Source organism: Cornus florida, unplaced genomic scaffold, assembly GCF_030987335.1.
Source record: "Cornus florida cultivar Cherokee Brave unplaced genomic scaffold, ASM3098733v1 CherokeeBrave_3.0.0_Hap2_Chr04, whole genome shotgun sequence".
Classification (NCBI taxonomy): domain Eukaryota; kingdom Viridiplantae; phylum Streptophyta; class Magnoliopsida; order Cornales; family Cornaceae; genus Cornus; species Cornus florida.
The window spans coordinates 55,788,952-55,804,693 of record NW_026775574.1 but is presented as its reverse complement, the minus strand read 5'-3'; the positions used below and the strand labels follow the sequence as shown (position 1 = coordinate 55,804,693).

General features: G+C 35.6%; 1 protein-coding gene and 1 pseudogene across 1 annotated transcript in view; one reads left to right on the top strand and one right to left on the bottom strand.

Annotated features, from left to right (window-relative positions):
* LOC132304984 (uncharacterized) overlaps positions 1 to 15,742 on the bottom strand; it is a 79,849-nt gene that overhangs the window by 16,338 nt on the left and 47,769 nt on the right. The gene's annotated exons all lie outside the window — the stretch shown is intronic.
* Positions 10,891 to 10,989, top strand: LOC132305914 (small nucleolar RNA R71; annotated as a pseudogene).

The window sequence follows — 15,742 nt, the reverse complement described above, 5'->3', positions numbered from 1 at the left end:
GGGAGAAAAATAATCATAAATTGATTAATTGACCAAAACTTCATTTATCAGCACTTGAAATTCCGACTTTAATGCATTCATTTTACTATAATTCTTTTTTGTTTAGAAGAATTATAATATTAGTATGCCTTTCTTTAGCCTGTAAAGAGTTAAATTATATTATTAGGTGATAATCGCACTTCACTTCAGTTTTATACAATTGCACTCTAATCTTAAAGGAAATGATACCTCTAAAACTAAGTTTAAAAATTAATAATTAGTTTTTCAAATACCACAACTACCCAGTTATGGTAAGATCTTTTCGTCTCCCCCTATATTCCAATTAACATATTTTGGTATCTTACATTATTTATTGTTTTTTGAAAAATTATAAGTTAGTGACAAAAACTAAACAAAATTGTTATAAAGTGATTAAAAAAAATATAAATATGACTCCTTTGATGGGCTTAGTGTTGACGGCTGTGATGAATATATTAGATAAAACATAATGACTTTAGTAAAGAGATAACGCACCGTTTTTACTATTTGCGATACAATCTTGAGTTTGATCTAAACCCTTCATAGGAGTAATTGATATCATGATTCCAATTATTAATCACTATCCTCTACGGTCATCCTTAAGGTGATTATATTACATTGTTTGAATCCATCAACAGTGGCGGAGCCACACTAGGTTCCGAACTTTTCCATTTTTAGTAATTTTCATACTAGAATTTTAATAATTCTAAAATGCCCCCCCTAAACCCCTAATAATGCCACAAAAATCTTTTAAAAGCCTTTCAAAATTTAAAAAGAGCCCCCATTTTCTAACTTACTATCCATCAAAATTTTCGAAAAAAAAAAAAGAGCCCCCATTTTCTAACTTACTATCCATCAAAATTTTCGAAAAAAAAAAAAAAAAGACTTTTTTTCACAGAGATGTGATTTATTATTGGTCCACATCACTAGTGAGGATGGTATCGATCCTCACTAGTGAGGACCTAAGTATTGCTCTTTTTTTTTCCTCCTCAATTGAGTCTCACAAAATTTTTACAAATCAATATTTAGAAAAGACCCCTCCTTTGCTATGTTTTTATTTTGGTTCAAATTTTCTTATCATATTTTTGTTTATTGTTGCCCCCGCTAAAGGAAATTCATGGCTCTGCCACTGTCAACATGAATGTGTTTCTTCATAAAAAAAACAAAAAACACTAGCAGACAGAACCCATCAATATGTCTTGAATTTAAACAAGCTATTAAATAAACACTTTTTACTAAACGCTATAATACAGTGAATTGAACCAACTAGTCTAATGAATCTTAATATTCTTTTTAGATTACTTTGGTTTATTATTAGTTTGATTTATGTAGAGGCGGAGATTAACAAGGAAGGAGAGAGAGATGAGATCCCCATAGAGTTTCAACTTTCAAGGGACGATTTCGTCCTCTTAAATTTAGTATTTTTGACCAAATTAAGGGTCACTTATTAGCAATTAAGTTTTAAATTTGGTGACTATTCTTTTTCGAACTTTTGGATTATTTTAAAGCAATTTTGTTGAGGTTTTGTCACCAAAATCAATTTTTTTTTTTTCTTTTTTGGGATTTGTTAACCTCTCTTTTTCTCTTACTTCTCGACTCTCTTAACTCTTTCTCTATTTTGTATTAACTTTCTCTTCTCTCACATATTAGGGTTTCATATGCATCTTTGTAAGTAAGAGTGAAAGATTTCACAAATGAAGAGTAATTGATCTTGTTAGCATAAAAAAAAATATTGAATAACTATAAAATTTGATGAATCATTTGAAGATGCAAGAAAATGGTTCTTTATATTAAGAAATGATCTTCTTACACTTGAAACAGAATCCTCTCACATTCTCTCTCTTTTTCCTTTTATAGAAGTATACCTTTGCCCTATAATCCGTTGTGGGCTTGGTTTCCCCTAGGGCTGTGATGCGACCCGAGCGTGTGCACAAAATAATGCACAACACTTTGGTTTTGGAAATGGTATCAAGCGGGCATCATAGTTTACATTTGTAAACCGCTAGACACTTATACTATGTAGTATGAAGTGAGAAGGGATCGAACCCAAGGGATTGAACACGTGTTGGGACTAAACTTGATTTTAATGCTAATTAGATTGTAAAAGAGAGAAGAGAAAGAGTGTGAGAGAAAAATATTTTGGTGGAGTGATTAAACTAAAATTCAATTAAAAGCATGAAAATAGAAATGACATTAAACTAAGAATTAAAGAGATAGGAAGAGAGTCTTAGGGTTAGGATTCACCACTAAGCCCATGCAATTAACCATATGCTTTCAATTAATGGGGAATTTATTAGTGTAATTATAGATGTGGTCACATTATCATCACAAATCACAATTGTAAGCATAGATTATCAACATCAAGAATGAATTGTTTACCTAATGACAATTAAACTAAAGTGTAGAACCCATTCAAGACTACGTCATAACCCACCATACACATTCACAAATGTATTCGATAAAAGCACACATCAATTAAGAGGATAATACTAATTGTAATTAGAAGTATGGATTAACATAATCAAGCACAAATTGCCTACTTTACTACAATTACCTAATGACAATAAGCTAATTTGTAGAACAACCCATCAAGATTAAGCCTTTATCCATCAAATTAATTTACAATTGTATCAACTAAGTCTCATGCTATGGCCATCACTAAACACAACTAAAAGAAGTATTTAGTGTAGAGTATAATTCTAAATCAATCACACATAGACATGCAATTTTCATATAGAATTAATGGAAGAATTAATTTTCAAACATCTAATGAAGAATAAAATCCCTAATTAATCATATATAGACATACAATCAACTTGGAGATTTCAATGGAAGAATTAATCAATACAAGCCCTAATTTGTCAAATCAAGCATGTATATATAAATAAATCACAAGGCCAAATATTTAATTACAACTTAATAATTCCCCAAGAAAAGAAAAACAAAGGTTTAGGTTACATGAACTTAGGGCTCATCCAAGCCCTAAGTGAAGAATTAGCTCATGGAGAAGATGATCATGGTGTCAACAAGCTCCATCTCCATCTTTTGGCTCCCTCTTCTTCTTCCTTCAATTGTAGACAAAGTCTCTGCAAGAACTGTTCTTCAAACCCCCCCTTTTCCTTTTTCCCAGAGAGAACATAATATCACGGTACAGAAAAAAATAATCAAAACTTAATTCCCCAAATAATAAATCACTAAACTAATAAATACTAACCCTAAAAACAATGGGCCTCACTGGGCTTAAGTAATAAACCTATTAAAGCCCACTAGGTTACAAAATAAGCCCAAACATTAAAATAAAAATATGCAATGTTGCCAAGTCCTGAGGGATTGATCCCCCACCCTGGGGGATCGATCCCCCAGAGTTGGAAAATTCCTTTAAGCCTTATTCAGCTCCATTTTTGCCCTGGGCTATTTGGTTTGCTTCTCCATCTTTGGGAACATCATCAAAGGCCCGAGATTGACCGCTTTGTGCCATTTTCTGAAAATCTTTGCTTAACTCCAAAAAGGCTTAATTGGACCGTTCTTAGCTCATTTTAACTTTATTGCCCTGAAATACACATAAACATAAATTAGGACTAAAACATAAACTTAAGATAGATGCAAAGACTGAAATACCCTAACTTAGGTGCTGAAATGTGCAACATTTAAGCACTTATCACACCCCCAAACTTAGATATTGCTAGTCCCTAGCAATGAACTACAACATGGAAATGAAACAAACATATATACAACTATGAACTAATTAAGCAAATAAAGATAACACCACTTTCGTAGGGATCACGGTTGCATTTAGCATATGCAACAAGCCTTTTAAACCCCTAGGTTACCCCTAGTGGACGAGTGAAGTCTCGTGAAGGTTTTCAGAAATGGTACCCACAAACATTAACAGCTCTTTCTTACTTGAGAAGTAACGACACATATCAAATAAGTGTTTAAAGTATACTACTTCAAGTATGCAAATTTCTGCCATTTCTAAGCTATTCTCAATATTTCAACATCATGTAAGCAAAAATGGTCCTCCACACATCAAGCAAGTTAATCATGCAAATTGAATCAATTTTATCATCCTTTTTTAGTGAACCGGCATCAAAATGTGTTGCTATCATAGCAAATCAAAGTAATGGCATAGCCTTACCCTCAAACTAGCATACAGATATAGTACCAGACATCAAGACATTGAATGAACCTTGTTATTCAATCAAACATTTTTTTTTTTTATTTGATTTCATCAATTTTATATATATATATGTATGACCATGTGCAATGTCCAAGTTCCTTAAGCTCTCTACTCACCCCATGTAACAAGCGTTGAGCCAACGACTCCCAAACCAGATGGTCTTAGGGCGTTAAGTGTAAAGACACTCCTAAGGGCGTAATGACTCGGAATGACTAGGCTACGAACTCAAACTAATCATACATCTTACATTCTTTCATTGTCTTCCTTTTTAATCAGTTGACATGTTGAAAGAATGCAGTTTTTTTTTTTTTCCTCACCTTTGGTGAGTGCTTTTATTTTTTTTCTTTGCAAGGTCATTTTATCAAGAATGAAAGCTTCCAAAGCATACTAGCTCAATTGGGATAAACCAAGACAATAATCAACTAAGCATGTACCCCACAAATTGAATGCTAGTGTGCGCAAGTGCAAGTGTAGAATTCTAGAATCAACTCTCAAAGCATTTTCAACCAACAAGATGATGTGTACCACAAGACCAAACATGATATCAAAAATTAAAAATTTACCCCTAAATGGCATCCTATAGCATACAAGAAGTATTAGACTTTAACAACTTGTTTTTTAAAAGTACTATGCTTCAAAAGTTCAAAATCATTGCCAAATACATCTCAAATCTCAATCATGCATTTAAAGCTCAACTTAAAGTAGAATGTAACAAGGCTACCTTACCCCCAAACTTAAACTGCACATTGTCCTCAATGTGCAATGAGAACAATGAAAGAAATGGAAAGAGTATACCGTGATAGCAAAAGTTAATGACGCCCGGCAATGATCCATGATGAAAGAGGTCTCCCCTAAACTTGGATGCAAAAACCTACTAGAAAAGCCACACTAGCAACTCACATCAAATATCAAATGGGATAAGTAAAGCATACATTCTAAAACAATATAGAATAAGATGTAAAGAGATATGATATCAAGCTCTTTGTAAAAGATGAAAACATGCATAACTAAGCAGAAGGGCATAACGGGAACACATATTTTTGAAATTTTTTTTTTTTTATTATTATTATTTTTTTTGTTTGCTTTGTTTTGTTTTTTTTTTTTTAATTTTATTTTAAAAGAAATAAAGAAAAAAAACATGTATATACAACCTAGAAAATAAATAAATAAATAAATAATGGGCTAAGTTTAACGTCTCTAGCAAGACGGAATGATACTTTGCAAAAAATCTGAACAGCTTAAAATAGACAAAAGAAATCATGCATCAGGTGGCAATGTGGAAGTGCGTGGCAGACTCGATGAAACAATCTCATATATATCTCGTAGCATGCGCTGGGTAGTGGTGTGCTGCTGTATAAGCTCAGCATGCTCGACTCTATGCTGCTCTCGAGATTCAGCCAACTCGGTCCTCAACTGCCCCCACAATGGCATTGAACTCTGCCCTAGTCACCCCTGCAGACTCCTTTGCATGTGGTGACACAGCCGGTGCTATCTCATAAGTAGCACCATCAGCAATCTGCTCCTCAGACCTCCCAATAACGTCCTCAACCAGGGTATTCACGTCCTCTTTAGTACCTGCTACCTTGCCATCACCTTCCTTCTTGGCACTAGGCATATGAGAAAGGCTTAAGTTCCACTGTGCTAGCCTAAAAGTCACCCGTGGAGCCTCAGAGATCTCATCATTATCAACCACGAAGCGCCGAAGGACAAGGAGCTGGGTAATAAGATACGGAAACGGAAGTTTCCATTTTTTCGCATTTGGATCCCCACTCGCCACTAAATGCTTCCAGTATTTATGCATCTGGTTAAAGACGAAAGCTGGAACAGAAAACCATGTTCCAGTGTGGGTAGCATACAACGCTATTAAGAACTCCTGTCCCCGCTGTACCTTATGACCTATTGGAAAAACATTCCATTTCAGAACTTGATCAAAAAACCACATATCCTTAGGTAGTGAGGACTTGCTGGCACAATTCTTCTTCTTCTTGTCACCATACTTCCCGTCACACATATCTTTAACAATAGAATGCACAGTAGGTTTTTTCGAGAATTTGCCAAAACGTAGCTCCCCATTCTCTGCTAGCAAGTCAGTGGGGCACAAATGTGGACACCCTAATGCCTGGGCTATGTCCAAGACACCAAAGTGAATTCGGACACCATCAATGGTTGTAACTAATATGTCCGGTGCATCACTAAACCATTCCATATTCTGATAAAACAGGTGCACAATACGGGGATAGACAACCTCTGCAGCTGGTCTAAAAAGGCAGGACAAACGCCTCCTTTCAAATTCTAACACCGCCCATTCAGTCGCGTCATTGTGGCGAAATGTACCTTCAATGTCGAAGGTAGTCTCAAAATCCAGACGTTTGTTGCGCCACACAACTTTGGGAGTCTCTTTGGAGGGTTTGAAACGTTTGGAAGAAGAAACACGAGTCATTTCTTAAGATTGAAATATATGGGAAGTAGTCCAAAATCAATAACCCTACTTCAATGACAAATATTTTTTTTTTTAAATCATCAATTCAAAATTTTATGCACTTTTTTTTTTTTTTTTTAACAACAATTCAACTGTTTTTTTTTTTTTTTAAGTCATCAATGTAAAAATAAAAAAAATAAAAAATAAAAAAAAATGGAATCTGGAACCCAATTAACAACTCACAAACTTGCCAAACTTGCCAAAATCAGCACTTACCCACATACTTGCCGGAGAAAACCCAGTCAAAAGCCGCCGGAATTGATGAAGAAACCAAATCAAAATCTAGCCAAAATCGCTGGAGGGAACAGCCAGTTGCAACGCCGGAAAAATAAAGGGCGAGTCTCAAACAGCGCCGGAATTTAAGCCCAGCCGGAATTGCCGGAAAGAGCCGCCGCGATCGCTGTTGGAAGAACCAGACGCCGGAATCGCTGAAGAAGAAGCAGTCGCAACGTCGGAGGATGAAACAGATCGCCGGTGCTAGCCGAGATCGCCGGAGAACGACCCAGCCGCGAATCCTTGATGAACCCAGCCGCGAATCGCTGGAAAACGAACAGATGGGACGCCAGAAAGACGAACAGAGGCGACGCCGGAAGACGAACAGCCGCGTCGCCGGCGCAGCGAACAAGCCGGCGAAATCTCTACCCAACAGCCTCAATCGTAACCCACAGTCGGCGAAATCCACAACCCAACGCCTAAACTGCAGGTGAAGCGAACAAGCCGGTGAACGAACCAACCGCGACGATGTAATCTCGGCGACCCAACAGCCGCAGACGCCAGAGAACTAAGCCAAACGCGCCGAAAAAGAAAAACCAGCCGCGGTGATGTAATCTCGGCGACCCAACCTCGTCGGAGAAATACAGCGATTAACACACCCGCCGGAAAGACCCAGCCGACTCTGGAAAGTTGTACAGCCGCGATCTCGGAGAAAAACCCAGCGGCGATCGCTAGCCCAGATGCGACAGAGAACGGCGAAGTAAAATCGTCGGGAAATAACCCACCACCCAACAGCGACGCCGTTGAACGACTTCTTCAACACGGCGCAAGAGAGGATAGAACAGAGAGGATCGAATAGAGAGGATGGTCGAAGAAAGCGAGGGTTTGAAGAACTTGGGTTAAGAGATTTGAGGGTTGGCAGTGAATGCAGACGAGAGAGAGATGGGAAGGCAAGCTAACGGGCTCGATCCATCAGTTAAGGGGATCGATAATTTTAGACACAAAATTGGCCCTTCACTGTGGAATGAGAAAGTGGCGACATAGGTAAAAAGGGATCGATCCACGTGATTGGGGGATCAATCTACTTGGGACATTTTTTTGTTGCTCTCTGCCAAGATGGTGATCCATCTTTTGCTTTTTTTTTTTTTTTTTTTAATTTATTTATTTTTTAATATATACACTAAAAATAAATAAATAAAAAATAATAATAATAACTAAAAAGAATATATACACTGAAATGAAAAATAGATAAAAATAAAAATAATAATAAATAAAATTAAAATAAAATCACTTACCAACTTAATTTTTTTTTTTTTTTTTTTTTTTTTTTTTTTTTTTAAGTAAAACTAAAAAGAAAAATATATATACTAAAATTAAATATATATAAAAATTAAAATTAAAATAATACTACTAAAAATTAAAATAAAATCAAATACCAACTTATCCTACCTATCACAACAATTTTTTTTTTTTCTTTTTGAATTTAAAAATACATAAATGTACAAAAGGAAAAGAAAACAAAATAATAATAAAATGCATTTTTTTTTTTTTTTTGAAAATTCTACGAACAATTAGTGTTTAACGTCTCTAGCAAGACGTTGGGGCGACTCACTAGTCGAAAGAATCAAAAACTGGATATGAGACATCCTCATTGATCCGTTTATCTATTTTCCCAAATGGATCCGCTCTCACAACAACAAATTCATCTCTCAAAAGAATGATTTGGAAAGAAATGGTGAAAGATGCAATTTGTTTCCTCTCATCCACGGTTTTGAAAATAAAGTCCATAATGAGCGGCCTTGCACTTGGCAAGGTAATGTCTTTCAAAGGCTCGGTTAGATTATTAAGAAACTCAATCTCTTCATCATTTTTGTCAACTTCCACATTGATCACTTTCTCCTCCTTCACTAAGGTCGCCTCAATGACTTCATGCTCAATATTATAAGGAATGTCCTCATAAATTGGATTGGCCATTGGCGTACTTACCACTTCTTCCTCTTCTTGATAAGAAAGAGTACTTACGATTGAAGGGAGAGGTTCTTTTGAGTTTTTCCATGGCGGGAAGTCTAAGATGGCTACGGAATCCATTAGAGAATTCACTTCATATATGGAGTTTTCAATGTCAAATGCGTCCATGTTGAAGTGAGAGAGGCATGCCTCAAGAGGATCTTCAGAAGGAATGGAAAGAATGACTTCTTCAACAATTTCATCCAAGATATTCACCATGAAACACTCGCCTTCATTGATAGGATGTTGGCTCGTGTTAAACACATTAAGCTTAACCATCATATTGCCAAAAGAGATGTCCATAATGCCGGACCTACAATTGTTTGTCGCATTAGCGGTGGCAAGAAATGGTCTTCCTAAAATGATGGGAATGTAAGTGGTAGGATTGGGAATCGGCTCAGTGTCAAGCACAACAAAATCAACCGGGAAATAGAATTTGTCTACTTTGATGAGGATGTCCTCAACAATTCCCCTTGGTTGTTTTGTAGACCTATCGGCGAGTTGAATAACTACCGAAGTTGGCTTAAGATTTCCCAAACCTAATTGAAGATACACGGAGTAAGGAATAACGTTAACACTAGCCCCTAAGTCAAGAAGTGCCCTTTTTACCTCATGGTTCCCTATGGTACAAGAGATGGTTGGAGCGCCAGGGTCTTTGAACTTAGGTGGGGTGCTAAGCTTAATGATAGAGCTTACTTGCTCCGTGAGAAGTACTTTCTTTGGGCTTGGTCCCTTGTTCTTCCTCTTTTGAGTACATAAGTCCTTCAAGAACTTGGCATATGGTGGAATTTGTTGAATAGCATTAAGAAGAGGAAGGTTGATTTTAACTTGTTTAAAAACTTCCATCATGTCATGGATTTTTCCTTCTTGCCTCGAAAATGGAGTAGCGTTTAAAGCTTGTGGAAATGGAGCTTTGGGCTCATAAGACTTCTCTACATGGGAGGAAGATGATGATGATGGAATTTGCTCATTAATGTGACCATTTGTCCCTAGTGAAGTAGGAATGGAATTGGGAATGGTAAATGTGCTAACACTTGGTTGCACCGGAACACTAACTTCACTAGGTCTCTCAACTTTATTATCAATTTTTCTCCCACTCCTCAAGGTGGAAATGGAGTATGCCTTTCGGTTAATCTCAGGTTGAATAGGCCCTTTCTCTTTTATTGATTTAGCCATTTGCCCAATTTGGGCTTCAAGTTTTGCAATTGATTGAGAATGTGAATGAAACACTTGATTTTCCTTTTGAAGATCACCCAAAGCTTCTAAAACCTTATCCTCAAAAGTGGGATTCCTAGGAGGCTCTTGAGGTGGATGAGAATAAGATTGATGATTTGAAGAATGAGAATTAGAGAATTGATTCACATTTGGAAGAGGATAAGATGGAGAGTGGTATGCTTGAGAATTTGCATTTCGGAGGTGGGGAGGCACATACTTTTCTTGGGAATTTTTATGAATAGGAGGAATGATACCTCCTCCTTGATTTCTCCAAGAAAAGTTAGGATCACTCCATCCAGAATTGTAGGAGTTAGAATTTGGATTACTTCCCGGATGAATGAAAACAGCATTGACTTGTTCTTGATACTCACTCGGAAAAACTTGTCCAAGAGGACAATTGGAAGTATTGTGAGTATAACTACAGCAAGTCATGCACATCACACTTTGAGAATGAAAAGAGTTGGATGTTTGAATTGCCGGGTTTTGGCTCGAAAAGAATTTATCAAACCTTTGAGTAAGAATTTTGACCTCAGCGGCAATTGCCATGGAAATATTTATTTGAGAAAGATTGGAGGTTTTCTTCCCTCCTTCATTTAAATTTTGGCCAAATCGGGACGATGAAGAACGATGCATTGAATTTTCGCTCATGCGATCAAAAAGATGCCACACATCGTCTTCATTTTTGTCCAAATAAGCTCCTCCACATGAAGCATCAACCATACCTTTTTGGGTATCGGATAAGCTTTCATAGAAGCAACGAACTAATTGCCACTTAGGAATGTCGTGATGTGGACACTTCCGTAGCAAATCGTTCAAACGCTCCCATGCTTCATGTAAAGGTTCTCCCTCATTTTGGGAGAATTCACGGATAGAAGCTCTCATAGCATCGGTTCTACTTGCGGGGTAAAATTTTTTTAGGAATTCATATTGTAGTTGAGCCCAAGATGTGATTGAATTTGCCCTCAAGTTATTGAACCAATATTTAGCCTTTTCCCGAAGAGTGAAAGGGAAAAGCTTCATTTTTAAGACTTCTTCCGGAAGGTCCGTGATTTTCACGGTTGAACAAACTTCCAAAAACTCATCCAAATGTTTATATGGTTCTTCATTATTTACCCCATAGAAAATGGGGCACATTTGGATGGTTGCGGGCTTAATTTCATAATGGGTTGCCCGAAAGTTTGGCAACCGGATGTATGTTGATGCATTGTATACATTGGGAGTGTAGTGATCCCGAAGAGATAATTGATGATTGGGGGGATTCACTACATGATCTTGAAGATGGATTGGCATTATTGGAGGTTGTTGCACTTGATTGGGTTGTGGCAACACATTAGGATGGGGAATTCTCAAGGATGGATGCATACCTTGAGGTGGATGCCCATTAAGAGGGTGATACTCACCTAGATTATCCATATGCCCTAGATTTTAGAATTGGTTTTCCATTAAATGTGGGATAATCAAGAATGTGAAGAATTCTCCTAGAAACAACAAACCACAACAATAATCAACAATAATTCACAACCTCCACATACGATGTTCCCATACTCCCATATTATATTAATGCACAAAATTAAATTGCCTCCACACGGGCCGATGCTTTCTATCAAGAAAGTAATAGCCTCCTTTTGGGCTTATGCTTGGACAAGAATTTAAACAATGTGATAGCCTTGACAAGGGCTATCTCGCAAGCATGTAGAGAATTGAACAATTATAGTAAAAGAAATTCAAGGAAGCTCACGAAAGTCTGTAGCAACAATGTCACAATGGTGCCAATATCCAATGCTTGCTCCTCTTCTTTTCAAGTACCTAATTGAACAAGAGGGATTTGTAAGAAAATAGTAATTTAAAGAAAATAATCAAATTAGCCTTAATGCCTAATTTAATTCCAACTAAACCGTCAATCCCCGGCAACGGCGCCAAAATTATGATGCGACCCGAGCGTGTGCACAAAATAATGCACAACACTTTGGTTTTGGAAATGGTATCAAGCGGGCATCATAGTTTACATTTGTAAACCGCTAGACAATTATACTATGTAGTATGAAGTGAGAAGGGATCGAACCCAAGGGATTGAACACGTGTTGGGACTAAACTTGATTTTAATGCTAATTAGATTGTAAAAGAGAGAAGAGAAAGAGTGTGAGAGAAAAATATTTTGGTGGAGTGATTAAACTAAAATTCAATTAAAAGCATGAAAATAGAAATGACATTAAACTAAGAATTAAAGAGATAGGAAGAGAGTCTTAGGGTTAGGATTCACCACTAAGCCCATGCAATTAACCATATGCTTTCAATTAATGGGGAATTTATTAGTGTAATTATAGATGTGGTCACATTATCATCACAAATCACAATTGTAAGCATAGATTATCAACATCAAGAATGAATTGTTTACCTAATGACAATTAAACTGAAGTGTAGAACCCATTCAAGACTACGTCATAACCCACCATACACATTCACAAATGTATTCGATAAAAGCACACATCAATTAAGAGGATAATACTAATTGTAATTAGAAGTATGGATTAACATAATCAAGCACAAATTGTCTACTTTACTACAATTACCTAATGACAATAAGCTAATTTGTAGAACAACCCATCAAGATTAAGCCTTTATCCATCAAATTAATTTACAATTGTATCAACTAAGTCTCGTGCTATGGCCATCACTAAACACAACTAAAAGAAGTATCTAGTGTAGAGTATAATTCTAAATCAATCACACATAGACATGCAATTTTCATATAGAATTAATGGAAGAATTAATTTTCAAACATCTAATGAAGAATAAAATCCCTAATTAATCATATATAGACATACAATCAACTTGGAGATTTCAATGGAAGAATTAATCAATACAAGCCCTAATTTGTCAAATCAAGCATGTATATATAAATAAATCACAAGGCCAAATATTTAATTACAACTTAATAATTCCCCAAGAAAAGAAAAACAAAGGTTTAGGTTACATGAACTTAGGGCTCATCCAAGCCCTAAGTGAAGAATTAGCTCATGGAGAAGATGATCATGGTGTCAACAAGCTCCATCTCCATCTTTTGGCTCCCTCTTCTTCTTCCTTCAATTGTAGACAAAGTCTCTGCAAGAACTGTTCTTCAAACCCCCCCTTTTCCTTTTTCCCAGAGAGAACATAATATCACGGTACAGAAAAAAATAATCAAAACTTAATTCCCCAAATAATAAATCACTAAACTAATAAATACTAACCCTAAAAACAATGGGCCTCACTGGGCTTAAGTAATAAACCTATTAAAGCCCACTAGGTTACAAAATAAGCCCAAACATTAAAATAAAAATATGCAATGTTGCCAAGTCCTGAGGGATTGATCCCCCACCCTGGGGGATCGATCCCCCAGAGTTGGGAAATTCCTTTAAGCCTTATTCAGCTCCATTTTTGCCCTGGGCTATTTGGTTTGCTTCTCCATCTTTGGGAACATCATCAAAGGCCCGAGATTGACCGCGTTGTGCCATTTTTCTGAAAATCTTTGCTTAACTCCAAAAAGGCTTAATTGGACCGTTCTTAGCTCATTTTAACTTTATTGCCCTGAAATACACATAAACATAAATTAGGACTAAAACATAAACTTAAGATAGATGCAAAGACTGAAATACCCTAGCTTAGGTGCTGAAATGTGCAACATTTAAGCACTTATCAGGCTGCTCTACCGCAAAGTTAGGCTAATATCGAAAATGAGTGAGCTAGGCAATCGCTTGGATTTCTTTCAGAATGGGTGGGCTGGGTCTGATCTGGCCCAATGTAATAACCCTAATTTTAAAAAGGATAGTCTCGGTATTTATATATTTATTTTATTTACATTTTTAATTTTTTAATTGATTATTTAACTAATTGCTTATGTGTGTAATTGAATTAAGTGTTACTTGATTATTTGGATTATGTGTCTTTGTGTTATTTGTATTTGTCTATATGTTATTTATTTAATTAAATTATGTACTTATATGGTGTTTTGATTAATTATAAATTAAATGTTTTATTTTATTTTATGGTTATGATTAGTAGTAATGGGCCAACCAATTAGGTCCTATGGACTACTTGGATAAGAGGTTGGATATGAGGTTGGATGGGTATGGATAATTACCCATGGATAGTTGTGTATGTATATATATAGATATATATTATATACATATATAAAAGGGAAAGTAATTTATAAATTACTTTTATTGTAACTTGGGTATTAATATTTAATCTGATTTATATTTTTATATATTTATATAATAAGGATATACGTAGATTTTATACGTATCATGTTTTAAGTTACTTTATAATATTATGGTAACTTAAGTATTATTAGATAATCTGTTAATAAATAATAGGATGTATATAATTTATTTATTTAATAAGGATATACATAAATTATATGTGTAACATATTTTACGTTACCTTTTTTATATTTTTATTTTTTATTTTCGTTATTAAGTTGATTTGGAATGGAATTAGGATTAGGGTTAATTTTCTTTAGCCTATATATACCTAAGTCTGTAGGAGGTTTCAAAAATATAGTATGTATTTTTATTTTAGAGAGAGAGTGAGTTAAAGAGAGAAGGAGGAAGAGAAAGGAAGAACGAGAAAATCCTTTAGAGAGAAGATCAAGGAAGAAGAGGTTTAACTTTCGATCCCAAAGTTTAAGACAAGTTCTTCTTCTATCTCTCTCCCTTTGATTTGTGTCTCTATACATGCCTAGGAAATTCCAGAATTTTTAATCATATAAAATTTAGTAACTATGCATGTTTAATTGGATTAGAACACAGGTTTATGTATTTGGTTCATATTTGTTCTTATAATATGAATAGTTAAATTCTCGGATTGGATTTGATTTCTTTTATGAATTTTTACATGTTTAAATTATGTAATTTTCATATCTGTGAATTGATGGAACGTAGAAACATGCCTAGGATTCTTGAAACAAATAAAGAATGAATGCACAATGAAATTCTGGATTGATTAGCGTAACAGTACTCGGACAGCTGTTATAGTGCTCGAGCCTTGGGGGCAAAGCTCGAGCTTATAAGGAAAAGCTCGAGCAATTGGATGTAAAGCTCGAGCCTGAGAAGGAAAGCTCGAGCAATTGGGTGAAAAGCTCGAGCCTGAAGTAGGATGCTCGAGCCTGCAGCAGGATGCTCGAGCAATTGGGACAAAAGCTCAAGCCTTACCTAGAGAAATTTCGTAAACAGCGTAGTATTACTTCTTGTTGATTTTGAAGGGTCTTGAACATTAAATAAGGATTAGGTTTGGGTTTAAATAAATTTAAATAGACTCGATCATAATGATGCTTGCCATTTGAATGTTTTAAAGAAACAAATGGATTTAATCTTTTAAATTGTTCTAACAATTGAGATTAAATGTGTAGGATGAATTGGATATGAAGAATACTTATTTGACGGTATAATAAAATATCATCATGTATAAGATTCAGTTGGTGTATGACATATGATATAGGAAGCTTAAATAAATAATAAGTTATTCCTATTTTGTGATAACTTGATATCTTATTATCATGGTTATTTCTGGATTGTTTGATGTATTTCCTTAATTGTTACATCAATTGTTGGATTGTGTGGTAGAATGCACCGGAATGGGACGATGGCATT